Source organism: Pyxicephalus adspersus, chromosome 1 (assembly GCF_032062135.1).
Source record: "Pyxicephalus adspersus chromosome 1, UCB_Pads_2.0, whole genome shotgun sequence".
NCBI classification, from domain to species: domain Eukaryota; kingdom Metazoa; phylum Chordata; class Amphibia; order Anura; family Pyxicephalidae; genus Pyxicephalus; species Pyxicephalus adspersus.
The window spans coordinates 92088034-92115161 of NC_092858.1; positions in this window are offsets into that span (position 1 = coordinate 92088034).

Here is a 27128-nt window from a genome sequence, read left to right on the forward strand (position 1 = left end):
GTCAGTGTCATGGTTGATATCATGGATATACTAGGAAGTGGACCCTCCTTGATGACTGCACACTGCCGACACTGGCCGGAAGTTTGAACCGACAAGCAGAGTTTGAAGTGTCACCCCGTGTTCACCAGAACATTGTGCAGGGGAAGCAGTGCACATGTAAAGTCAGGAACAAGTCGGAGTAAGGGCCAGATAGGCAAAAAAGGTTTGATAAGATGGTTGGAGACTGACTGTGCATGAGGTAAATGCCAGGAGGTGAAATCCATCATTGCCTATGCTTCTCATTTCAAAACACACCAGACTGAAGAGAAATGTGAAAAGAAGGGCCCAAAAAAGGGAGTAAGTTTGGTAGTTGGAACCTATAGATTATGAGTTTATTGAACATCCAGACTTTATTCCTCATCTTATAAAATAGGAAGTGGCACTTTGAGACAACACCCAGGTAAAAAAAATATATTGCCTAATTCTTTAAATTTATGGGCATGGCTGTTCAAACTCATTCCAGGTGTCTGTTACAGCTGAGACATTAGGAATTCAGGGAATGTTGTCGGGTTAAAAATGTTGGTATGTGTAATTGAAATGTTGGACCCTATACCTTGGTGCTGGTGAGCCCCAAACCAAAAGTCTGCTTAGCCTCATGCCATGGACCTTGTGGGTCCAAAAATAACTTTTTTTGTTGGGCCCCTATTGTGTAAGTCTGACTTAGGTTTAACATTAGTACCCTAGGCCATTACATCTTTGAAAAGGTTTGAGCATATCCTGTTCTTTCATACTTACAGCTTCTCTGCCAACCTTGCTCACAACTGGTACTGCAATCCAGCAGCACACACATTGGCAGAAAAATGTCATCTCTGAAAATCTCTGAAATGTAAGAGACACCTTTTCCATCTTCCTCCAGGTAAGGTGTTTCCCCTACAGAATGTACTATAACTATATATAAGGTATGAATGTCAGAGCCCACAGCTTGTACAATGCACCATTAATTAGTATTGGCTATAACTAGACAATAAGGGTGGATCTGGTCATATTCAAACTATTAATATTTCTGTAATGTTTCTTTATACACACTGAGATCATAATTATGTAAACCAAGTGCTCCTCAACTGATGTTGGATCAATATAGGAAGTAGATGTTTTCCTTCATAAAATTATATTAATACCTTTGGAATAATTGGCATATACAGTTTGTTAATGTGAATTAAAGTTAATTTGTGTTAACAGTTGTGGATGCCAACCCAACAGAGTAAAAAAGCTAATTTAATGTCTACCGAAAGTAATGAAAAGGAATCTTAAGTGCCATGTAGAAGGCTAAGCAGCAGATTCATGACGTGAATGTTATCTAACAGAAAAGCTATGACTTCTAGTTATTAGTATAATGAAACAGAAATGGTTACACAAAAATGCCAGCATAAAGCTCTCTCAGTAATTCAAATCTTCCCCAAGAGCCTTGTTGAGGTTGGATACTCAAGTCTTCATTTTCAGACTAATAAAAAAATCCTCTCCCCAAAAGAATTCTCTTTCCAAAAGAACTGTTATATTGTTTGTCTTTGTCTTTATATTGATGCTGCATCTACAATAATTTTAGAAACTTAACAAAAGCTACTGGCAACCCCAAAAGCATTAAACCCATTAGCATTAGCAGGTAACAATTTTTAACCTACCAGAAAGAAATACTTGAGCTTTATTTTAAATTATACCTGAACTAATAATTTGTAGACACCTGAAACATCTTAGATGAAAGTCAGGAAGTGTAAAGGTCAATCCCGGGCACTGTATAGAATACCTTATCTATCTTCGACCTTTTTGGATCAATTTCCTGATACAGCAGCTTGATGAAGCAGCTCAGTGTTTGTGCATGTTTCAGAAGAGAAAAGTCTGCCATAGAAAGCTCTGGAATATGTGCATTTTTAGAAAAACTGTGAAGAGTCCTTTTTTTTTTACTGTACAACATAAATATACTGTAAAAACATCTGCTTTTTCATTGGATTGACTCAGGAAATACTGAGCAAACAAATATTACTTTCTGCCCTGAAATCTAAATAGTATAACTCAAAAAAGAGCATACAATGTTAGGGATTTCAATCTTTGGTGACTGTTAAATAGGAGACTGCTACTGAATAGCCAATTATAAAAGCATGGTAGTAAAAATATTTAGATAATAATTGCTGAAACTTCAACTGATGCTACTAATTCCATCAGATTTAGGTGTCGATTTTAAGGATACTACTGACAACTTATCACATACTTTTCCATGTAAACTCCCCAACCCTAATATGAAACATGAAGTAACAATACTCATTTTCAGGTTTTATTGTTCATTATTAAACAACTCTGAGTATGGAATTGCTCACAGTTCCTCTCCTAATCTTAAAAGAAACTCAGCTTGATGAGGTCACTGATCCCTACTTCAAGAGATACTTTCATGTTTCCAAAGAACCCAAGAGCTCTGTTGGAACTTGGTGTCATGGCATTTTCCTATGAGCTTTGCTAGCTTAAGACAAAGACAAAATATGACAAAGATTGACTCAAGTGTTTTAATGTCACCATCCCCACTGCAGATTTCCCAATCCAATCTAAATCCAATTTTCAAAATGTATGAATTTTGGTAAAAGTTGTCTGAACACATAAAGGCAGGTCCTTTAATTTCTTCTAGCCTGCAATAAAAATAATTATAGTTATTTCTCCCAGTATGATACATATATATATATATATATATATATATATATATATATATACTAAGGGACAGAACAGAAAAAACTGGGGTGGAACAATAGTAGATAATGAGAGACCAATTTCTGAATTTGGTATACATGTAAAACAGTGCTTGTCAACCTTTTTAACAGATGGAAAGCCTTGAAATACCTTTCTGGTCATCTACACTGATGTAGATGATAATGGGCATTCACATTGTTGATCAATAGGGATTAGCAGTAGAAGAGTATGCATCTTTGGACAATCACAAGAGAAGAAGGAGGGGTGTAGTCTTCCCATTTCCCCTTTCACAACAGTTGACAGAACCCCTATAAAAGTGTGCGTGTTAAACATACAAAAGTGTATTGTTCAAGTTTAGGAAATGCTTTTAATTTATCCATGGCCTCTAGATGTTCAAGAACCGTATAATTTCCATTAATGAGCATGTCATTCAATCTGTATGTCACTTCATGAGAAGATTTAGAGACATCCCCGAGGATGGGTATAGGCAGTTTGATAGAATTGAAAATCTGAGTGATGAGGATTAGCAAGTATTTGAAAATGTCAGCCAGTCTCTGAGTAATAGGGCCTCCCATTGATTCATGGAGAGGTCATAGCACAAAATGTTTTTGAGGGTCAAAATGTTTAATAAGCATTTGACTATTCTTAGTTGTTTTGGAGTTCCTTCTCCCATTTCAGTAATTTAAAAGTTTACAAAAAAATTTTTGAACTTAGTAAAGAGGAATAAATGGAGAAGCTAAGGTCTCGTGTGAACAGGTTAAAACTTGCATCCCAAAAGTTGGTGAAAACAAGCAAGAAAGACTTCTGACACATGATACATTCTACATAATGTGCATATTGAATCTGGTAAAATGATTTGATGCCATCAAACAGAAAAAAAGATATTATTAAAACTGTGAAACAGGACAGCATAATAAACCAGCAAGAGGCAAGAGCAAAAGCTCATCAACTTTAGCAAAGTCATTGCCACCAAATTTACTGTACAGTATATTCTACTCTCAGGTAGCTAGAAAAATGGCCAATCTGACAGACATCATCACATGCCCCTTTTAGTTGGTTGTAAAGCTTACAATTACTTTAGCAGCATATTTTGGGAGGCTACTAGCCTAGTCCACCATCTGCTGCTCCTTGTATTTCTACCTTGTATTTCTATAACATGCCTTGAATTAAGATTTATTAGGATATTATTAGTTGACTGTAATGTTTGCATGATCATATCTGACATTCAGATCTGAGTATTTAACTTTAATTAGTATTTTGTACATTGTACAAATGCCCTGTGCAAAGCCCTGTGTCATGTAAACTTTTTCACTAACATATTTGCCAAAAGACTTGCATTGAACGTGAAGACTAAAACCGGCCAAAGACCCTATGTTTGAATGTGAAGACAGATGTTTTGCTTGTATTTTATAACTATACACGTCTGCAGGAGAAAGGAAAAACAGTACCAGGTAATGGTGATAATTTTGAAAAAATCCAACAAAGCCAATTATGTTTTCCATTAAAATGGAAAATTAATGAATGAATAGTTTATGATACACATTCCCTGGATTTCTCATGAATAGCTTCTAAAATGTAATCTGAATTTCATTCAATTGATAATAATAAATACAGTCTTATTTAGCAAATACTGCACAGATTTTCCATTTATCTTTATTGAACAATTGCTTTAAACAATCAAGGTCATTGATGGTAAATAAATGTAAACCAGATAATTACATTTTTAAAGGAGGGTAATTGGAGTCAGGTATTCCAATCAATGAGTCAAGTGTTCCATTGAATTCAGGTGTAGGTTTGACCTGCCTTGCTATAAAATATATAAATAAATCAAACAATTATGGTTACCTGGGCTTTACAACATAATTCTTTTGAAACCCTATTTGAGCTTCAAAGCTGATTTCACAGAACCTCGAAGTAAAGGGTTGAAAAAAGATAATTGCGTGGAATGTTCCTCATCCTTAAAACAAGAGGGTGAATCGTAAGAATGTGTAGAAATTTCTAGACATAGACATGTAATCTGTGTTCATGAATCTGCCATAGAAAACAATTGATGAGTAATGGACTTGGAATTTTAGCCCACCGAATCCATTTGTCTTCAAAAACAAATGACAATGACCTATTGATCTATCAAAAAAAAAATAACTGTATTTACTGATGATTTGACTGGGTCATAAGATAGTGGAGATAATGGTGACATCACTGGATTTTAGATATGATTGGATATTTTGTTTAGATGGTCACAAAAATCCTGATTTATAAAGCTCTCCAGGACTGAAAAATATAGACCATCATTGAAGAACCTTGTCTATCCAGCAAACCCAGAATGGATTTGTAAAAAAAAATGTTTGCTATTAGTTTGGAGGTTTTTTTCAATACTGGATAGATCCTCCACCAAGTTGGCTGGATTATCCAGGTTTTCCCAAGGTCTATTTTTATTTTCACCAGCCATTTTATGAAATCTTCAGGCCAACTATTAATGGAGATATATTTAAATCATTTTACAATGTGAAATTTGCATCAGTAAATGCTAACAAAAAATAAAATAAACACTATACCTTTAAGGCATTCTACAACTATGTAATGACAGCTTAATTTCTTTACATTGTTTTCTTTGATGCTACTACTGTCTGCCCAGTCCAGTGAAATATAAAAGTTTTTCACTTTTTTTCATGTTTGAAAATCAGATGCATTTGTGTAGTGTTAAACACATCTTAAGGCAGTTTAAATACTGTTCTATGTACGTTTCATCTACTCATTTATTCCATTTGGCTAAAGCTCTATACCAACATCAATGTTACTTTTATGCTTGTACATTTACCATACCAATTATATAGTACTGTACCTTAATCACAGTCATAAACTTGTCATAAACATAAAAATGTGCTATTATTTTTACATTACCTGTGTGGATTTCAGATTTCAATAACCTTGGAATATCTTCATAATGTAGTTTGGAAAACAAGTTCATTTACAGTATTGTGATTATTATGTTGAAAATAAAGGGCTATTGGCAGTTTAAAAGCTATACATTTAGGTAAATGCAATGCACACAAACAGCATGTGTGCTTATAATGTTTCTAGCCTCAAAAGGCAAAACATGTATGTTTGTAGCTTAGCTGACTAGATCAGCCTTTCTCAACCTTTTTACCATGGGAAACCTTTGAGAAAAAAACTTTCAGGTCTTCTGTAATTGGTACACCCACAGCTCACAGTATATTAGCGTGGTGGTTAGTAAGAAGAATGCCTTCTACATTGCTAGCCATTGGAAATAATTTAACCCTCTTAGATAACCAAAAAGAGCATTAGTGTCACTTAAACTAACCTGAGAGGCACAATTGCTCATTGGTCAAGAAACCCCCCCAAAACCTCTGAAGGAACCCGTAGTTGAGAAAAACTTATCTAGATAGTGATTGTATTAGTTTTTTATGCTTTATTCTTTTATTTTTACTTAGTGATTCTACCAGTAACACACTTCCAATCCTAGGCAGTAAAAATGAGATTGACAACTGATCATAATGAACAGGGGGGTGATTCTGAAGTTTTCAGGAAAAGCTTCAAATATTGTAATTGAGGAGTGTCAGCTCATTTCTTAGCTCATAAGTTATCATTTTTTGTAGAAGCAAAATTTTTTTTAAAAAGTCACCTGTACTTATAAAACAGATATACCAAAACATATTCAATTGTATATTTTTATAAGTTTATTTACTTTCTCTTGCATTGACCAGAAAGAAAGAAAATGCTTCTCAAAAGCAGCACGGACATCAGTAAAATCCTAGAGTTTTTGAAACTATTTCCCAATTGAAAGCAGTGAAAAAAATGGCTGCAGTTTTTACACGTCATGATTGAATTATAGCAGCTGCCACTGATGACATATACCTTTGAAAATGTTAGTTGCTTGGTTCTAATGCTTTCCTAATAGCCTCAACACTTGAGTGTCACTGACCCTGAATTAGTATAAAAGTCATTTACAGTATGTGATTGAAGCAAGACACAGCCAGGCAACTCAGATTTTTAGAAGATGACGCAGTGACAAGTGTTTAAAAATAATGGATTCAAAATCTTGTCTATATTAAAATTTATTTCAAGTATATAGGGTTACATAAACCTATATCATTTGTATACTTATTTTTGCGAAAGCGGTTAGACATTATCCACCTGCTTTCTCCAGCTGTGAATGAGTTAAGTTATCCTTTCAAGTAACAAGTTTCGGAAAGTGAATGCTAATGGGTTCAGGCTGTAAAAGTTCCACTTTTACAGCCTCGCCTTCTCAGTGAATTATTGGTCTTGCGTATATCATGAGAGAGGAAAAGTGCAGCCCTTGCAGACTTGCAAAGACCTCGTATTTCAAGCATACTGTGAAGGCGCATGACAATACTTTCAAAAACATCTGACTCTGGCATCATTTCCCATCTCCACATAAGCAGCCAGCTTCACTGGGCACAGAACGCAGCCCTTTGATTCTCTAGTGAGGTTAATTGTCGTGTCCCTGACAATCAAGCACTACTTAACCGCATCTCTCTGGGATTTTGGTGTTAAGTAGGTTAAATTCTACTTCCCCTCTTCACAAAATAAAAGAAAAAAAAAATCTGCACACATAGCAGGATTTCATTGTCCGCTAACTGTAGTATTGCGGTAATTGCCAGAAACAACCAGACTGAAGGGAGACATATATAAAACCAAGGTCAAATGTATGACAGATGAAGCATGGCTTGTCTTACTTTTAAATGTGGCCCTCACCAGCATTTTGAGATTAGTTTTGATTTTATTTCTCTGCACAATCTAATGGGAGTGCATGGAAAATATACATTTAATATATACATGGTAATTGTATGTAAATGCAAACATGTATAGTTCACACAGACAGCTAACAATTGCGCTGTTAACCACTCCTGTGTGCTCAATTTCAACATCTAGGCTCTCAGGGGTGGTTACTAGCAGTTTTGATGGGCCTTTGGCACAGCAGCAGTTGCATTTTTCTGCGTTTGTCCTGGTCATGAACAATGAATTATGGGATATCTGCTCTGCTGTTGTCACACTCTTGTCTGCTGGGAAACACTTTTAAACCATTTGTAAAATCGTTTGGTTCAGCACAGAGCACACTGAGAAGCTACATCAGGCATCTCCAAAAACACACTGCAGGCAAATACCAATATTGCTGTGACAGCACAAGTGCAAGTAGGGTATTTTTGGATAGGGATAATTTGTTTAAATGATAACCCGAGCTTTGGGACATTTGAGGACTAGTTGACAGTGATGAATCACAACAGTCCTGCCTATCTGGACTTAGCCTAACTCTGTTTTTTTTTGTCTTGGGCTACTATTCTTTTTTTTTTCTATAAAGCTAAGACTTTTGCTTTGATGCCGTTAAGTCCCCTTTTTCCGATAGTCGTTAACCAATGAATAATGACAGAAATAGGAGGGGTACAAGTAAAGAGTACAGTGCTTTATTTTCTGCCTTTCAGCCTCCATTCTTAAGTATTGACTAAGCTGCTACTAATGTGAGAAAGAGATCTTCATACAAAGGATTTGTGTATACCCTTTCGAGAACCGTATTTATTCATCTTAAATGTTGAGATTTCGGATATAACAATCAGATTTTGTGTTTAATGTTTCAGAAAATGAGCATGGGAACCAGGATGACTTCTGTTGGCATCAGTTTATCTTTTCACAATGTTCATAATGTAGGCATCTTAGTGGAAATTGCTAAGGCCCTGTCATGCTGAGCTTCTGGGCTCAATTCATTTTGGGACTACTATTTCATGGACTGAATATCCCATTCCGGTGCTGTTTACATCGGTTGTGCAACAGTACTCCCAAACCTACAGGGGTATGGTCAATGGTGTATCAACAGGGATGTCATTGCTGATTCAGTTCAGAATTCATTAAGGACTGACAGACATAGTAAAACTGCTCTATATTGTGGCAGAACAATGCATTGGATCAGAAAATCCATCACATCTTATTCTATATGTGAAGTTGTATGCAAAACTACAGTTGTCCTGACCATTCATATGGGAAACTCCCAATGTACATAGTACATCCTAGATGTAGCATTGTAATATATACACTGAGAAGAATAGCAGTGACAACATATCACAATTAAAAGCCCTTATTAGAAACAAAGTCAGAGTCCATTCACAGATGCAGTTCGTAAGCTTCTTAGAGAAACTATAGCCATAGTGGTAAATCTGCTTTTGTCACATTCTTCAAACGATTCAAAAATCATAACATTAATTTATCATGTTTTTCCTTATTCCGTTCTGTCAGATTTATCACTGGTGACATTCAGTGACAGCAACAATGCATTAACCTGTCCTAAACTCTGAAGAAACTTAGAATTTAATCAGCTTAGATAGGGATTTTAGATTAACCTTATTTCTAGCATTCTTTTTATGTCTTTTTGTGCTTATACAAAACTATGTCCAAGCAGTTGCAAGCTGCTCTGCTTTAATGATCTTTTTATAGGAGATCCTTGTGTTCTGCCTGTATTTTATTTCACTGCTTACCTTGTTATATGGGTGTTTTATCACGCTTAATATTACTAATACAATTTTTAATAATATATATATATATATATATATATATATATATATATATATAATTGAATGGAAACAATCCATTTACTCTTTAGGCTCAACTCAAAGAAAATCAATTCATGCAGGTATACATGAAAAAATAAAAATAACTAAATAAAGATGCACAGGACAGTAAAAAAATGCAATCTGTATTAAATCTAGTTGGATTAGACAAAAATTTTTTCAGATTCAGAATCTGATATGTCTTTATTGAGCTATACCATACCTGTTAATTTCAGGTTTAGTAGGGCTCAGCCAATCCAGTTGCCAGATGATGACAGCTGTCATGGTCCAGTGGACAGATTGGATGACAGGATGACAGCTGTCATTGTTCAGTGGCTGGATTTGCTGACAGAATTGGCTGTTATCATTTAGTGGCTATACCTATATTTACTATACCATTCAATGACAGATATAATAACAAAAGACTAAACCTTGTATTGCTCAATATCCTTGTTCTGATCAAATCTGCAATCTACTTTGATCTAACCTAAAACAAAAATACAAAGGATACAGAAATTTTACTTAGTTACTAACTTTACTTACTGATATAAATCTTTTTCAATCCAAAATCAGCACAATAAGCCAATCAACTGTGCTTATAAGTTCCTTCAGAACATGCTGATCCAAGGAGAGAAAAATGCAAGTTGAGATCATCAGCAGGCTTCTTCTCCTTCACTGTAACACAAGCATGGGGCGATGGAAAAAAATTAGGTCACCTGGTTGTCAGTGGGAAAGAATTGACAGAAAGACAAATCTTTGGCAGACTGAACATCACTGTAAATATTCTATGAGTTTACTAATCTGTTTAAAACTACCAACATGATTAACATATATTTTTTTTTTCTTAATATTATTTGGCACCTATTCCTTTGTCAGCTCCTAATGCACATCATTATATACAATGGCCTGTTTACAGCTATTGATATATACTGTAACATAGTTTATTCTATACATCAGGGTTGGTAATATTTTTATATCCCATGAGCCTATTTCACAAAAGAAATCATTGTTTTCTGTTCAGGCAAGAACAGGTTGGCAGATAATTCATATTTTGTTTTGAAACATCAGCTGTTAGGGCTGCCTTGGTTGCATCTAGCATTTAGCTTTGCACCAAGAGCTTTTGTCAGGCAATAACATCTTGTTCTGTGTGGCTTAGCATCAAAGCATTAATGAAAAAGACCATCTTGACCTGTTAATTCCATTGTTATCTTGCATTGTGCATGACTATACAAGTGCAAGACTTTCAGACACCCATTAAATTCTCTCTGCATACCACAGATATACCAACCTCAAATGTCTCTCATGTGCCAAATATAACAATGTTAGATGTAAAATAAAAATGAGGTCATAAGTTTTTCTCCCCGTTGGCAAAAGAAAATCATATGATTTGCTGATACCCTGTTTCTTATCCCAAAGGACCCTTGAAACCAGATTAGTAATAGTAAAAAAAATATTCTGTACTAGAAAAAGGATGTAGTTAACTGCAATTATCAATTTCTGGTTGCCAGAGGCTTTTCTTACACACGTGCACAAATCGTTTTTTTATTTTATTACTTGTTTTAGCTGTGTCCCTTGTGTTGCACTTTGTTATCCAGAAATAGGTATGAGAAGCAATGAGTGGAACTGTTTATATAGTTTTTTTGCCTGCTAATAAAATTGGAATTCAGTTTATATGCCTGCTATATCTCATGGGTTTTTGAAAAGTACCTCTCCCTATAAAAGGCCTCTGACGCTAACCGCAGGAGGATTGTCATTTTCCCATAAATGTAATAAGGAATGGACAATATATAGAAATGTCATTGCTGTTTATAGGAGTGAAAATAGAACCACCTAATTAGGGTAAAAGAGAGGATAAAGGGATACAAAGGGCCAAAACTCTAATATTGAGATTTGTACTAAGCAAAGATCATTGTCACTAAAGTGTGTTTTCTGGATTAAATGTTAAAACTTTCAGAATTTCTATTCTTCTAGTACATGTAAAATTACCCCAATATAGCAATATTCCTCGGAAGAATTTAATGATACTTTCACCTTCAGAGATAACACATTGTACAGTTGATAATAAACATTAATTCTAAGGACACCCATTGGTAGGATTTATTAAAAATGTACAAAACCAAGATTGGAGGCTATTAAATTAAACCTAAAATTGCATTATGCTTTTTTTAAAGCCCTAATATTTATTGCAAACTAGGTATTTTCAGTCTCTTACATTAACTGTATCAATCAGTTTAATCTCCTGTCCTAAATCACGCACACCACATCTCAGCTTCTAAAAGGTTCATTGAGTCCACTACTTTATTTGCAGATCTATGGAGATGCAGATACTGGGTGGGATAACATACAAGCTGTGATGATGTCAATCTAAGCAATATTTAGTTGATATACATAAAACATGATTAGGATTTCAGCTAGTGATTTTTAGTTTATTAAGGTTAGTAAATTTACTGAAATAAAGTGGGATAATAATGTTTTATATATAAAAAAAAAAAAAAAACAACAAAAAAAAAACACTTCTTTCAGTCCACAGTCCACTAGTGAGACACATTAAGGCACCCCTGTTTCTTGCAAACGTGTCCAGTTCTTTTAATATAGTGTTACAATTACAATTATAGCGGTACTTTGTGTATCCACTTTGCTATCCAGTAGTAAGTTCACCATTTTTAAATCAACACATATGGACCATTGGTGTTCATGATAGCAAAGCCTTTGTAAGACTTCTTTAAGTTTTGTTGAGTGACCAATTGGAATTGATGCATAGCAGTTGCCATTATGCAATAAAACAGATTTCAAACATTTAGTGGAACTGTCTATGAAAAGCCGCCAGTCTTCTGCTCAGTGTTCTGGTACTCCCACATGGGCTAGTAGTCCAGGGATGTTACAAGATCACATGAAGTCTCCATCTTCACTGCATAATGGTAAGAGTGTCCTATAAACTGTTATTTTAATTTCCGGTCCCAGACAGTTCTTTTCTTTTAGCCTGGATGCTAAAAGTTCAGGAACTTGTTTTGATAGACTTAGATCACGTATTAAATCATTGAGCTCCTTCTTGGGAGAACTGCTGGTTTGATGAAACACTTCCTTCATATTCACTCCCACTGCTAACTCCAGCAGGCCTGGAACAAAGTTTAGTGGAGGGCCTCATGACAGGGGGAGTATAGAAGACAGAGGGTTAAAAAAAAAAAAAAAAAAGAAGAAAGTGCGGGAAAATGGGAGCAGTGGATTGGTGGATGGTAAAGCCAAGGGAGGGGAATTTGGAAGGTTTAAAAAGGGGGATTGAGGGGAGGGGGGACATTCTTTGACAAAGTGAAGGGCGAAAGCATCATGGAGTTGGACGCGCTGATGGATCGGCTGCGGCAGGCCACGGAGGTGAACGGGGTCGCATGGCTTCAAAACCAGATGGCGTCGGCGATGCTGGGGGTCGCGGAAGACGACAGGTCGATGCCCACGCGCGGTAGAAGGGCGCGCAGAGTGAGACCACCCGAGCGTCTCAGTCCTAGCGAATCCCAGGGCGGTCAGAGACGGAGGAGAAGCCCGGGCAGAGACCCTCCGGCGCCGCCAGTGAAGAGACGGTCCGCCGGATCCAGAGGAAGAGCGGAGAGGGAGTCGCGGCCTAGGCGGGATCCTGCGGAGACCCAGAGCGTGGGGGAGAGCCCGGGACAGCCCACCAGAAGAAGCAGCAGAGGCGCGCTACCGGATGGCGAGGCGGGGCTTACCAGAGGAGTCGTGGATGGACGGAGGGAGAATCGGAGGTCCATTCCGGGGCCCGGTCAGCGGAGGAGAGCGGTCGAGGATCCGGTGCGGGCGGGACGTCCTTCCAGATTGGAGGCGGATGAGGCATCGCGAGACAATGGGCCTGTAGTAGCGGGATCCGGTCCCGGACGTGATGGGCGGAGTCAGCAACGGGAAGTGCAGATCGCGGCCCGGACAGGAAGTTCCGGGTCAGGTGCGGTGTCGGCCGGAAGTGATGTCATCAGGCGGCACCCGGAAGAGGGTGCAGAAGGAGCACGGGCAGCGCCAGAGGAGGAGGGCTCGGAGGGGGAGAGCATGCTGTCAGAAGATGGAGCTGCGGGAGCAGGCAGAGGCGGCGGTACGGCGGCTGGGGGTACGGACAGCACCCAGCAGCCCGGTAAGTACCTGGCTGTGTGGGGGCATGAAAGGGGGGATGGGGAGGGGGAAAGGGAGGCATTGCATGTTAGGCCTGCTGGTGATGGGGAGCGGGGGGGTGTCCCTGTAGGTCCAGGTTTGGCTCGGCAGCCGTTTGGGGGGCTCCCAGGGTGTGAGAATCATGGAAATGCATTGCTGCAGGGCCTGAGGGAACTTTTGTTGCGATTTGGGGTGGGGGATCCTGAAGGTACCAGAGGGGACAGTTTGGTGGCAGTGGCGGGAACAGGCAAGGGGGTCACATCGGTTACTGCGGGGCCGGGATCCAGGGGCAATAGTGGAGTTCACATCCCCGTGTCTACCTGTGGCCGGGAAGGGGGAGCCCCGGGTCCGTTGGTAGGGGATGGTGACGGACAGAAGGATAGGGGTGAGGATACAAGCACTGCAGGGATTGCGGATGGGGCAAAAGGAGAAGTGTACGTGTGTTTCGAGGGTCCTTTGGGCGCTCACCTCATGCCGGAGCAGAGGGAGAAGATTTGGAGAGGTGAGTATGTGGAGATTTTCTCGCTTCTGCCGGTGGAGCGTTTTGGCGGACGGGAATTGAAGCCAGGTGATGGGAAGCGGATCGGGGATGACAAGGGCTTGTGGTGGGCGATTCCGAGGACGTTTCAGAACTGGCTGCAGGCCTTTGCCATCCTGGCCAGCATTATTGGCGAAAGGGCGCCAGAAAATTGTTCGGCGCTCTTCTGTTATCTGGACGCCATCGGTGAGGCCTATCGGGTGTATGGGGGGGGCAGCATGGTTGAGGTACGATGAGCAGTTCCGACAGAGGAAAGCGATGAGGCCCGGTATGAGGTGGGATCATAAGGACATTAGTTTGTGGATGCGACTGATGACCTCGGCGAGGGTGCCCCCGCAGCCCTTTCTGGGGAGCGCCGGGGGTTCAGGTGCCATTGGATCCTTGGCAGGTAAGCGGAAAGGTCTTTGCTGGTTGTTCAACGAGGGAACCTGCAAGTTTGGGGCCACCTGTCGTTTCAAACACGAATGCTCAGGTTGTGGGGGAGCACATTCGGGAGCACGTTGTTTGGCAAAGGGTAGGGGGCGTCCCGTTGAGTCTGCAGGTAAGAGGGACGACGCCGGTGAGGGTGGAAAGCATGGCCTTTTATCTCGGTAAGTACCCCAACCGGGAGGCGGCGAGGGTGCTGGAGTCGGGGTTTAAGGAGGGCTTCCGTATCCCATGCTTAGGGGTAAGTACTCGGGGGGTGGGGAGCAATTTGAAGTCTGCTTTGGCCAACCCAGGGGTGGTGTCTACCAAATTGGCAAAGGAGGTTGCGCTAGGTCGGATGGCGGGCCCCTTTCAGGTAAAGCCGCTGGAGCTTTTGGTGGTTTCTCCGTTGGGGGTGGTTCCAAAACGGGAGAAGGGGCAATTTCGGATGATTCATCACTTGTCGCATCCAAAAGGGGTGTCGGTTAATGATGGCATTGCGCCGGAATGTTGCAGAGTATCATATACCTCATTTGATGTTGCAGTGGATTTGGTGCGGCGGGCCGGAAAAGGTTGTTTGATGGCCAAGGCAGATATTGAGGCGGCCTTTCGGTTGTTACCTGTTCATCCAGATAGTTTTTGGCTGTTGGGTTGTTTTTGGGAAGGGGCCTTCTATGTGGACAAGTGCTTGCCTATGGGTTGCTCCATCTCCTGTTCTTTGTTTGAGTTATTCAGTTCATTTTTGGAATGGGTAGTGCGGGAGGTTTCGGGCATCCGGTCCCTGATCCATTATCTGGATGATTTTCTGTGTGTGGGCCCGAAGGGAACGCTGGTTTGCGCCAATCTTCTGGGTACGTTTGAGCTCATGGCTGGACGGTTCGGTGTACCGCTGGCTGCGGATAAAACGGTGGGTCCCACTACGGAGTTGTCATTTTTAGGGATTGTTTTGGATTCCGAGCGCATGGAGTGTAGGCTCCCGGAAGACAAGCTCTTGGCGTTAAAAGAGGAGGTGGCTAAGGTTAGTTGCATGAAGAAGGTTCGATTGAGGGAATTGCAGTCGCTTCTGGGTAAGCTCAATTTTGCATGCCGTATTATGCCTATGGGCAGAATCTTCAGCAGGCGTTTGGCGGCAGCTACCGCCGGGGTGCGGAAGCCTGAGCATTTCATTCGGTTGACCAGGGTGTTGAAAGGTGATCTGTTGGTATGGCGGCGTTTCCTGGATTTATACAATGGGCGGCCTTTGTGGTTGGAGCCGCAAGTGGATATTAGTGCTTTGGACTTGTGGACTGATGCGGCGGGTGGTTCAGGTTATGGGGCTTATTTTGTGGGCCATTGGAGTGCGGGAAAATGGCTGGAGGATTGGAAAAAAGGGGGTCTATGTAGGAACCTGGTCTTACTGGAGCTTTTTCCAATAGTGGTCGCATTGTCATTATGGGGGCGCCTCCTCGGTAACAGGAGAGTGCGTTTTCATTGCGACAATATGGGGGTGGTGGAAGTTATCAATAATAACTCTGCGTCCTCCCCGCATGTTATTTGTCTTTTACAACACTTGGTTCTTTTGTGCTTACAGTTCAACATTTATGTACGGGCAGTTCATGTTCCTGGTTGCGATAATATAATAGCGGATTCCCTTTCTCGTTTCCAGTGGGATCGTTTCCGAGCGGCAGCTCCAGAGGCGGACGTCGTGGGGAGGCCTTGTCCGGGCGAGTTGTGGAAAGTGGTTTGGGGCCCCTCGCGGACCTGATCCGGACCTCGGTTTGTATGGGAACTTGGCGAGCGTATGTGGGCGTATGGAAAGAATGGTTTGGTTTTATAGAAGACCGAAGGGGTGCCGTAGATGTCCAGGGTGGGGAGGCGGCCGTAGTGTGGTTCCTGGTTTCGAATTTACAAAGGGGTGTATCTGGAAGCCTGATGGGCAAAAAATTGTCTGCCCTGTCTTTTCTATTCAAGCTGATGGGGTGGGAGGATGGAACAAAGAGTTTCCTGGTGCGTCAGGCTTTGAAGGGTTATAGGAAGGGTCGGGGTTGGAAGGATACGAGAAGACCGGTCTCCTTTGGGATGCTGGGGGCGTTGTGTCAGAGTTTGGGGTCGGTTTGCTTCACCCCTTTTGAGGCGGTGCTTTTCAGGGCGCTGTATGTCATCCTGTTTTTTGGGGCATTGCGGATTGGGGAGGCAGTGTGCCCATGCAAGGATAGAGTGGGGGGGCTCCAGTTTGAGGATGTGCAAATAAGGGGGAATACGGTCCTGGTCTGGATTCGGAGGTCAAAAACTGATCAAGGGGGAAAAGGGGCCTGCTTGCGTTTAAGGGGCATGCGGGGGGCAGAGCTTTGCCCGGTTACAGCGGTAGGTGAGTACCTGGGATTAAGATCGCAGGGGGCGGGCTCCTTCTTTCTTCATGAGGATGGGTCGTTTGTGACACGTTTCCAATTTGGATCGGTGTTCCGGAAGTGTGTGGCAGCGATAGGTAAAAGGGCGGGTGAGTATTCATCACATTCCTTCCGGATTGGGGCGGCCACTGAGGCGGCGAGATGGGGCCTTGACCAGGAGGCTATCAAGAGGATTGGTAGGTGGGAGTCCCAGCGGTACCGTTTGTATGTTCGCCCCCAACTGTTATGAGGACCAAGGGCTGTGTTCGTTTTGGGGTTGATTTTTCTTTTGTTTCTGGTCTGGGTATGGAAGGGGGGGGTTGTGTGTGGGGCCTGTTCTATTGGTGGTTGTTTTTTGTTACAGGAGATTCAACTTGCCTCATTTGGATCATGGGCCACTCGTTTGTGTACTGGGGGGCCAGAAGAGCCGCGGTGCGGAGGAATGGTCGGCAATTGGGACTCCGGCGGTCGCTGGCACAGGTGCGATGGATTGGGCTTCCGGGCATGCTATGGAAACAAGTCCTTCCGGAGGTGCACAGGTTTGCTTATCTGGATAGGCCTCCGGGGGTGTTGGTTTTGCACGTGGGAGGGAATGATTTGGGGGCTCGCCCCATGCGGGAGCTGATTCGTGATATAAAGTGTGATTGTTTGCGGCTTAGAGAGGCGTTCCCCAGTATGGTGCTGGTTTGGTCTGAGATGGTGATGCGTTTGACTTGGAGGAATGCTCGCTCTGTGGGACGCCTTAACAAGGCTCGTATAAAAATAAATAAAGAAGTGGGCAGGTTTGTTGGGCGGATTGGAGGGTTGGTGGTAAGGCACCAGGAGCTGGAGTCTGAGCCGGAGCTGATCCTGAGGAGAGATGGCGTGCACTTGAATGAGATTGGCATGGACATTTGGCTGTTGGGCCTCCGGGAAGTCCTGGAGCGGGCTGTGCAGGTGTGGCGGTGCGCGCAATCTTGAGGTCTCAAGTTTGCGGCAGGTGGCGTTTTTGTTCGGGGTCCATGAAAATTAGAGTCGGGTAATGGGCAATGTAGGGGAGTTCTAACCCAAAAGGTTGGGTTTGTTTTGGGGAAAAAGAGGTTTTGCCTTGCATAACACACGGTTGTTGTGGAGGCTATGTTTCAGAAGAGGGGAGAACCAATAATTGTCCCCGTGGCGGTGTAAGAGCGCCTGGGGGCCTAGCGGTGGAGCAGAGACAAATGGAGAATGGAACAGGATCCTAGGAGATTTTCATGGACTTGCAGAAGATGTTGTGGTTAAAATTATTTCCGTTAAAATTGAGTGGGTTAACATAATTTCATGTTGTAAACTATTGGTTAAAATAAAAGGGCTGCCGTGGCCAGTTATTCCCAAAAAGGTGTGGAGTGGATTATTCATTGAATGTTATGGGGGGTTTTGGGAAAAGGACTGGTGTTGGTGCAGCGATGGATTCTTATACTTTACCCTGCGCATGGATTAAACTCCAAACCCTGTATATCCTCCATGTCGGATACAGGAATATCAGGGAGTGTACTGAACACTGGTATGGGAACATCAGCACCATGCGGCACAGGTCGTCTTTCTGATTCCAAATCAGGGTACTCCCACTTGTTTTTCTTGTAACGATTGAAACCTTTTACATTCACAGCACAAAAATACCAGTCATTATGATGATCAATATGGTCATACCATAGGTACACCAAATTTCAAACTTTTCAGTTTTCCATTTTTCATCTGACGTAGACACTCTACACAAGTTTTGCATACCATATGGGGAGCCCAATACTTATCTTGGTCCCCCAGTTTAATACCAAAATATGCAAGATATGCTTGTTTCACAAATTCAGTAATGTTTCTTCCCTGTTTTTGCTGAGAATATTCACCAAATGTACTATTCACCAGTATTGGATGTACGCAATACTCATATTCCTGTAAAAAAGAAAATGTATGAATAAAAAGAAAGCAAATGAAAGTTTTATGAAAATAATGCTGAATAATAAATTCTCTTTTACAAAAGTATGCAGAGGATTTTTATGGTGCATAATTGTTACACTCACTCATTCAATTAAAATTTTAAAAACATTTGCAATTTATTATTTTTCTTTTAAAACAACATGAAAAACATTAATTCCTATACATACAAATTGTCAATGAATGACTAGGATACTGCAATGATGTTGTTTTTAGTTTGCTTTTAAAGGTTCTTGACGCGTTTCACCCGTAGGCTTCATTAGAAGGACAATAAGTTAGCAACATTTCATAAATCTATTCATGTGTTATCAATCAGGTTCAATAAATGAATCAATTGTATCTCAAAATAAAAGCTTTTCACTTGTGCATATCATCATAACAAGCTTTTTTGTTTGGATGTGGTTGCCAATTGTTTGACTGTGTGCTTATTTTCCCAAAGAGTGCTTTATACTGTCAAAAATCATCTTACATTCTGTCATTTTCCAGCCGGATACAATAGAATACCTTATTGTTTCACAGAGTATTATGAAGACACAGTCATGGCTCAATCACCTCCTTTGCTCCTTTGTTGAGCTGTGTTATTGGGACATTGGATGGTTCATTCCTGGACAGGAAATAGTGTGTAGAGTGTGGGTGCCAGCCAGATTCCTGCTTTGATAAATGAGCAATAGGGGTCGAGAATACGCCAATTAAGGCGATTAGTTTGCAGCTGCGCGATTAAGGAGGATCTGTTAAGTTGTCAATGGTGAGGTCATAGCAATTAATTAGTGCACACCTGCTCTCTGTTCTGTGCGTATCTACAGTCCATTACAGGTCAATTAGAATCTTTAATGTTTCATCTTCTTTTGGGTATGTGCTACTTTTTTATGTTATATTATACTCATTCACAAAATTGATTCGTTTTTCGTTACAATGTTTTGATACTTTTTAGTTGGCTTGCAACACTGCAAACTAATTTAGATCAAGCTGGGTACATACTAATTAGCACTTTAAAATATGTCACCACCCAATAGTATGAATGTAAAAAAATTGTCACCAAGCATTTGTGATCTGATAGCACTATTGTATACAAACACACTTCCACTTGCTGTCCAAACTGGTTGTGAATTAGTTGTCCAGCTGAGTTGCATACTCATTCTAACACACCTGATGGTGATGGAAGGAGGTCCAGGTCCAGGTTCCAAGCACAACATCAAACCACATTGATTGCCAAGCCCACAAGCAGGGTCAAGCACTCTTAGAAATGAACAGATGTTGTGTTGTTTCCTAACTTAATTTTGCTCCTTACATTGTATGACAATCGGATTACAACTGAAAAAAAACACTTGCCCTGTCCCCGCAGCTCCTCCGGAGACGTCTTCTCTCTTCAGCCTTCACCCGGCGTGTACAGTGATGATCTCCGAGGTTTCCCAGTGAGGTTGCTGCAAGCGTCGGTGCAGGGGGGAGGAGGGGCGGGAAATTCAAATCACTTTGCATTGAACGCAATACAAAAAAGCTGTATTGAGTCCAATACAAAGAAATGTGTGGTGCGCGGAGCTCCTCACATAGCCGGTCGCATAGTATTCTGCTCAGGCGGGCCACCTTTTCTTTCCGTGTGCCAAGTTAGGTAGAAAGTGTGACATTTTGTCTATGTAGCAGTGATCCAAAAGGGTGGCCAGCCAGTGTTCATCCCGTTTTTTGATGCTGCAAATGTGGCGGTCCCTCAGGCATCACAATATGTGGACACATATGAAAGAGGGGTTCCCTGGGCTCATCTTGCTCCTGTTCCTCAGTAGGCACCAAAACATCTTCCTCCTCATCACCCACCTCCTCCTCTTCAAGCTGTAGCAGTTCCTGTTTTTCCATTGCCCGCACAATATCTGGAGCGTGACAGCACAAATGTGGGTTGGACGGGTCCAGCAGCCCCGACATGGTCTCCCTCATCATCATCATCATAATCTTCTTCCTCCTCTTCTTGAAACTCCTGATGCTGGCCAGTGTCCCTTCTTGCTCCTCCTGATGCTGGCTGTGCGCTATGGAGTGTAATGTCACCCTCATCCTCCTCCCCCATTTCTTCCCCTCCTCTCCAATCACCACTTTCCATCTGACCACACAGGGTATTATCAAGCAGAAAGATGATGGGTACGACACAATTCCAGCCTGACCGCTCCCGACTCACAACGTTTGTGGCTTGCTCAAAGGGGGCCAGTACCTTGCACAGCGTCTCCATCTGCAGCCACTGGTCACTGGTAAAATAGCTCAATTGTGTGGCTGTACCAGGGGCCCCGCTACCTCCATGCACCAAGCTGACCAAGTAAAGACGGATGGCTAGCTTTTGCTCACACAGACGCTGGAGCATGTGCAGGGTGGAGTTCTATCTAGTCACAGTGTCACAAATGAGTCTATGCGGTGGCAGCCTCCGTTACGCTGGATTATGCTAAGCGCCACGGCTGCACTAGAGATCAGTCTCAGTAAGTCCTGCAGTCCTGGGCACGTGTGAAGGAACTTCTGCACCACCAGGTTCAGTACCTGCACAAAGCAGGACACATGTGTTATGGGGCCCATGTGCAGCGGGGCCACAGGGTTGGCCCCGTTGTTGCACACTACGTTGCCTGTTGTAAGCCAGGAGGGCGTCAGCCAAGCCTCAACCTCTCTGTGCAAAGCGGACAAGAGTTCTCTGGTGGTGTGACTTTTCTTCCCCAAGGACACCAGTTTAAGCACTGCCTGGCAACACGTGTGCTTGAGGGAGCCGTAGTGGCGTGCACGCTTAAACATAGTGTTCTCCGCTGCTGGCCTTTCAGGAGGAGTGTCGAAAAGAAAGGGGTTGATTGTAGAATGAATGCAGGAGGAGGAGGAGGGAGAGGACTGGGGTGGCCCATGCTTTCCCACCACAGCCCTCGGTGGGGGTACCAGGTGCTGTAATGCCTCCTGCAGACTACCGCCCACTAAGCTATGCAAGGCAACCCAGTGAGTCGTGAAGGACAGGTAGCATCCCACTTAGCGCCTGGTTGTCCAGCTGTCTATGGTGACATGGATTTGGCTAGACACTGAGAATGCCAATGCCCGAGAGAGGTTTTCCATTATATGTGCATTTAAACTGGGTACAGCTGTGCGGGAGAAGTAATGCCTAGATGTGAATTCAGTTCAATTACTCTTTTCTTGGTTGGGCCCATAGCCTGATGCCTTGTGCACAACTCTGGTAGAGAGGGCTGAAGGAACTTGGAGCTAGGGAAGCTGAAGTGGTCACTGGAGTACCCATCTTGCAGTGACAAACATCATCTGAGGCCACAAAACCTGCGTGCAGAAGTTGATACATCACTGCTAGAAGTCTGGCTGGCACCAACCTCCTGAGACGTAGTAGCAATGACAGTTGGAGGTCGAGAAGGTGTCAATGGAGGAAGAAGAGATGATGGAAGAAGAGATGATGACATGGTTGCACCTCCTTCAAGAGAACGCAAGTACTGCTCCCACTTTGGTTTGTAGTTCATGTGCATGTGGGAAAGCAGGGATGTTGTACCCAAATGTGATCAAGCCTGTCCTCTGTGGATCGGCCTGTGGCACAGGATGCAGATTGCTACGCACCCATCATCGTCTGTCAGCGTAAAAAAGGACCACACTGGAAAGGTGCGTGCAACCACTCTGCTGCTCTTTCTTTGCCTGCCTCTGCATCTGTTGGGTGGTAGTGTTGGTGTTCGAATTCGGGTTGTCCTTATATTCGACCTGAATATGGCTGTTCGAATTCGGATAGACCTGACCCGAAAAACAACGGTAAAAAGTCAGAAAAAAATGAGTTTAAAAAAAATAATTTTAAAGTAATTTATTGAATGTTTGTGTTTTTTAACTAACTTTTTTTTTTTACAGGTTTTCCCACAATGACATTCTAATTCCCACGGCTGTGCAGCTGTGGGAATCCTCCTGTCATTGTGGGATCTCTGGGCACTATAGGTGATGAATGGGGACTTGTCCCCCTTCATTACCTATAGTGCCCGGAGATCGTAGTGGAACTGCAGAGGTAATCTGCAGTTCAGCTCCATTGTGACATTACGTGGGAAACTGAACTGCAGATTACCTCTGCAGTTCCAGAGATCGTAGTGGAACTGCAGAGGTAATCTGCAGTTCAGCTCCATTGTGACATTACGTGGGAAACTGAACTGCAGATTACCTCTGCAGTTCCACTACAATGTCCGGGCACTACAGGTGATGAATGGGGACTTGTCCCCATTCATCACCTGTAGTGCCCTGTGTTGTTGGATAGAGTTTCTTTATCCAAAAACACACAGTACAACGCTGCAACAGCAATGGCCGTTGCTGCGCTGTGCTTCTACTATGTATTCTTGGATAGAGTTTCTCTATCCAAGAATACAGGGCACTACAGGTGATGAATGGGGACTTGTCCCCATTCATCAACTGTAGTGCCCAGAGATTGTAGTGGAACTGCAGAAGTAATTTGCAGTTCAGTTTCCCATGTGGCATGTGACGTATCAAACACAGAAATATCTGTATTTTTTTATAGTAGGACAGAAACTTTTCTGTACCAGACAAGCTTCTTTGGTAAAAAGCAAGATGGATCAAACACTGAAATATCTGTATTTTTTTTTATAGTAGGACAAAAATCTTTTTGTACCAAACTGGCTTCTTTAGCAAGTAGCAAGAGGTATCAAACACTGAAATATCTGTATATGTACAGATATACAGAAGCTCCTAACCTGTCCCTGTCACAATCCAGGTTTCTCACTGCTTCCATCCTTCACCCAGAACACAAGAAGGAGTGACTAACCTCTCCCTCCTTCCCTGTATGTATGCCTGTGCTCAAATCTCACCTGATTGACTGCTGGGCCTTGCTGTGCATCCTGGGGGCAAATGATTCTCTCCCAGCCGCGATTCTCAACGGAAATAGTCGCCATTACCGCTCTTGCTTTTTCCCTCATCTGTTCGGTGAGAACACGACCTCATGGCGAATCACAAGGCCATTCTCGCTTACATGTTGATGTACGGCGAGATTGAAATGACAAATCTCGCTCGCTTATCCCTAATACATACATTAGTGCACATGAAGCAAAACAAACAATATACACATAAAAAGAAAAACATACCCGAATGAGGATCCTTCTGTGCAAAATTGGCCGGCACATTTTTCACCTGATAGAACACAGTTCACACGCACATAGCGGTTCCAACTTGGCGCACATTAATGTACAGCACACTCCTGAGGTTCCGCGCACAACTATGCACATAAAACAACTGAGTTTTATTAAGCCAAATGTGCTGTTTTTAGCCTTTAAAACAATTCATAAAAGGGAACGGCTTAAAAACAAGCATAGTTGACTTTTTAAATTGTAGGTCCTGGGATATTGTAAAGGAGATCACATAAAAACAAACCCCCAAAAAACAAAGAAGTACAAAATTTTTCAAAAAACTTTATTCAAAATAAACCCATTTGCTTAAAGGTCACATGAGGTGGTACGAAAGACAATAATGAAATGAAACAATATGGCCACAAACACAACATAGCATTAACATTGACTTCTTAATTGCAAAATGGACATTTCAAGTTTAAAAACCAAAACCGGCTATTGTGCTAAATGGTAAGCAAAGTATAAAATGTAGCAACATAGATTAGTAGAACACAATCTATGTGTCCCCCCCAGCCCCAAGGACTAAAAAACAGACAAATGAAAAAGCAAGTCAGACAACACCCTTATATACGCTCATGTTTATGTGCACAGCTGATAGGAATTCACGTGTAATTGGGACATGCACAGTCTATGCATTTTGGCTGTTTGGTATTTGACAGTTTGACATTCCATAATAATTTATTGATATGATCCTTTACATTTGTACACCAGTGAACAGCTATGTAATAAATAATAAATTAAAACAAAGTAGATTTTAATGTTCAAGTCATTTAATACATGTGTGTGTTTAGTGTACCTTTTGTTTAATATAGTAACTTTTGATTAATATAGTTTATATTATATTAATATTTCTTTATATATGTTTGTTATATACACACACACACACACACACATATATATATATATATATATATACACACACACATATATAAAGATATATACATATACACAGAATTTAATACCAGGCGGATCCTCGGGTCAGGCATAGTAAGCATTTAGGTAGGCGATGTAAATCAGTTAACTCTTTCCGAACCTGAAAATATTAGGTTATTTAAAAATATGCTTATTTCTTAGCTAATATATTTGTTTTAAACATTTGAATACCTCAAACATTTTTATGTAGGGCTATGTTGCTATGTTGCACCTGAGCGAGCTTCCGCGATTTGGCTTGATGAATCAGGCTCATTCAGTCTGGAGGCTGCTGTGTTTAATCCAAATGTATAACTGGGTTGTGAGTATATATATATATATATATATATATATATATATGCACATACATATACATACATACACACATATACACACACACATCTTAGTGAAGGAATTAGGCCACTGTATTGTTCCCTTAGCCTATACATCTAAGTAATATTTTCAAGATAAGATGAAGTGACTTATTAATATAGAGTCACAATGTCATGTTTAGTCACATCAAGTCTCTAAACATAGCTTTCAAGTGACAAAATACATCCTTGGCAGGAACCTTAACCAGTTACATCCCCAGGTAGCAAATTCTAATCCCTTTTTAATAGTGATGTATTTTGTCAGTTTAGCAATATATTTCCTATCCAGACAGGGGAATGAGCTCAGTCACACCGCCTTACATATGCGTTTCTTTTTTCTGAATGTGCATTTCAGTGGTGATCTGAATAGCTGAAGTCTCATACTGTCTGCCCATTGATGATAATTTTAGTTAAAATAAAGTGGACTGACTACATCAGAATTCTGCTTTCTTCTCACTGTTCCCATTTGCTACTTTGTCATGTCCTTGGCATAGGAATTTCTGTGGAAAGTTCCAGGATTTAAATTGCCATTTTTATTTAGTTTATGTCACATTTAATTCAAACCATTTCTGTCACCCCAATCACTTTATATAAAAGATTAAATATGTTAGTGTATTTTCAAATCTGCAGCTATCAGTACAGTAATGTCTGGTTATCCATGCTGTAGAGGCCCTTGTTAAGATACCTCCTGTCATAGAGTGACTATGTGTGCCCTTGCTTCCTAACTGTACTGCTACATTGCATTCTGTTTCCCAAGGGTGCTATGGACAGCGGTCAGAAACAACTTGGAAACACTGGACATTTTTAGCTGATGTTGATAATGTGAGAAACAGGGACAAGGTTCACAGCAACTTAATGGCAAAATACTTAAGTATATTAGCAGCATGTGGGAACAATGGTTTACCTAAATCTTTGCACCAGAGGTGCATCAATAAAGCCTTATAAAGGCCTATTGGTGTCAGTTGGTGAGCTTATTGGTTGGTGATGCTCCTGTTACATGCCAGTGGATGGCACATGACCAGGGTAGTTCAGACTTCCCAGCCCTTTCAACTTACCTGCACTTTTCAACTTGACCAACACCCCCATTCCCCCAATCCTACATACCAACCACCCCCCACCAAAAAATAGGACAGACACGAAGTTGCAAATAAATTGGCTGGCTAGCAGCCGTTTATTTAACAACAAATAAATAAATAACCATAAATAATAAATAACTATAAATAACCATAAATTTAAATAAACTAAACAACCTCAATTACATTAATAAAATAATTATCCATGAAAACAACATTAACCAAAATGAAAAACCCTTTTATTTTAAACTGCAACAATACTGTTTAAACCTTACAACCAGGCAGCAGGTCTCAGAAGGCATGACCCATACTCCACCAAAATTTCCAAGTCGATGCACCACCTTGGCCCTAGCCACCCAGCACCGCCTCAGGAGCCATGACCAACATACCACCATAAAGGGGGACCCTACCTTGATGGACCCTCTTACCACAACCACCGATTTTTCCATGTCCAGGATCCCTGCCTTCTAAGACACCAGCTGCCAAAGCACACACCCTAACTACTTACCAATTCTAGGGAGGGTGAGCGGGGAACGCTGTCTTCCCTCTATGCTGTCTATCCTGAAAGAGGGCCTCACACTTCCGGCTCCACTCTTTTAGGCCCCCCTCCTCCTAATCCCTCCTCCTCGTGCTAGCACTACCCCTCCCTGCTTAGCACCAGGTATGCTATATACCTTGTGTGCCTGGAGAAAACCTGGGACTTGCCATTGGGAATCTGCCCCACCCTATTCTTGCAGATTACCAATAGAACCAGCTCCTGGACGAAAAATTTTAAACAACCTGAGCTAAAGCTTCACTGCAAACAAAACTTTGCTGGTTTTACCTTGGTAAACTAAGAAACCGTAGCCCCACATAACGTTCATCCGGGACTTTTCCCAGTAACACAGGTACTCTCTTTGTCCCTTCGTTACTGTATATATTCTGAGGAAGCTACATTTTAAAGCATCTCCTATCCTGTAGATAAACAAA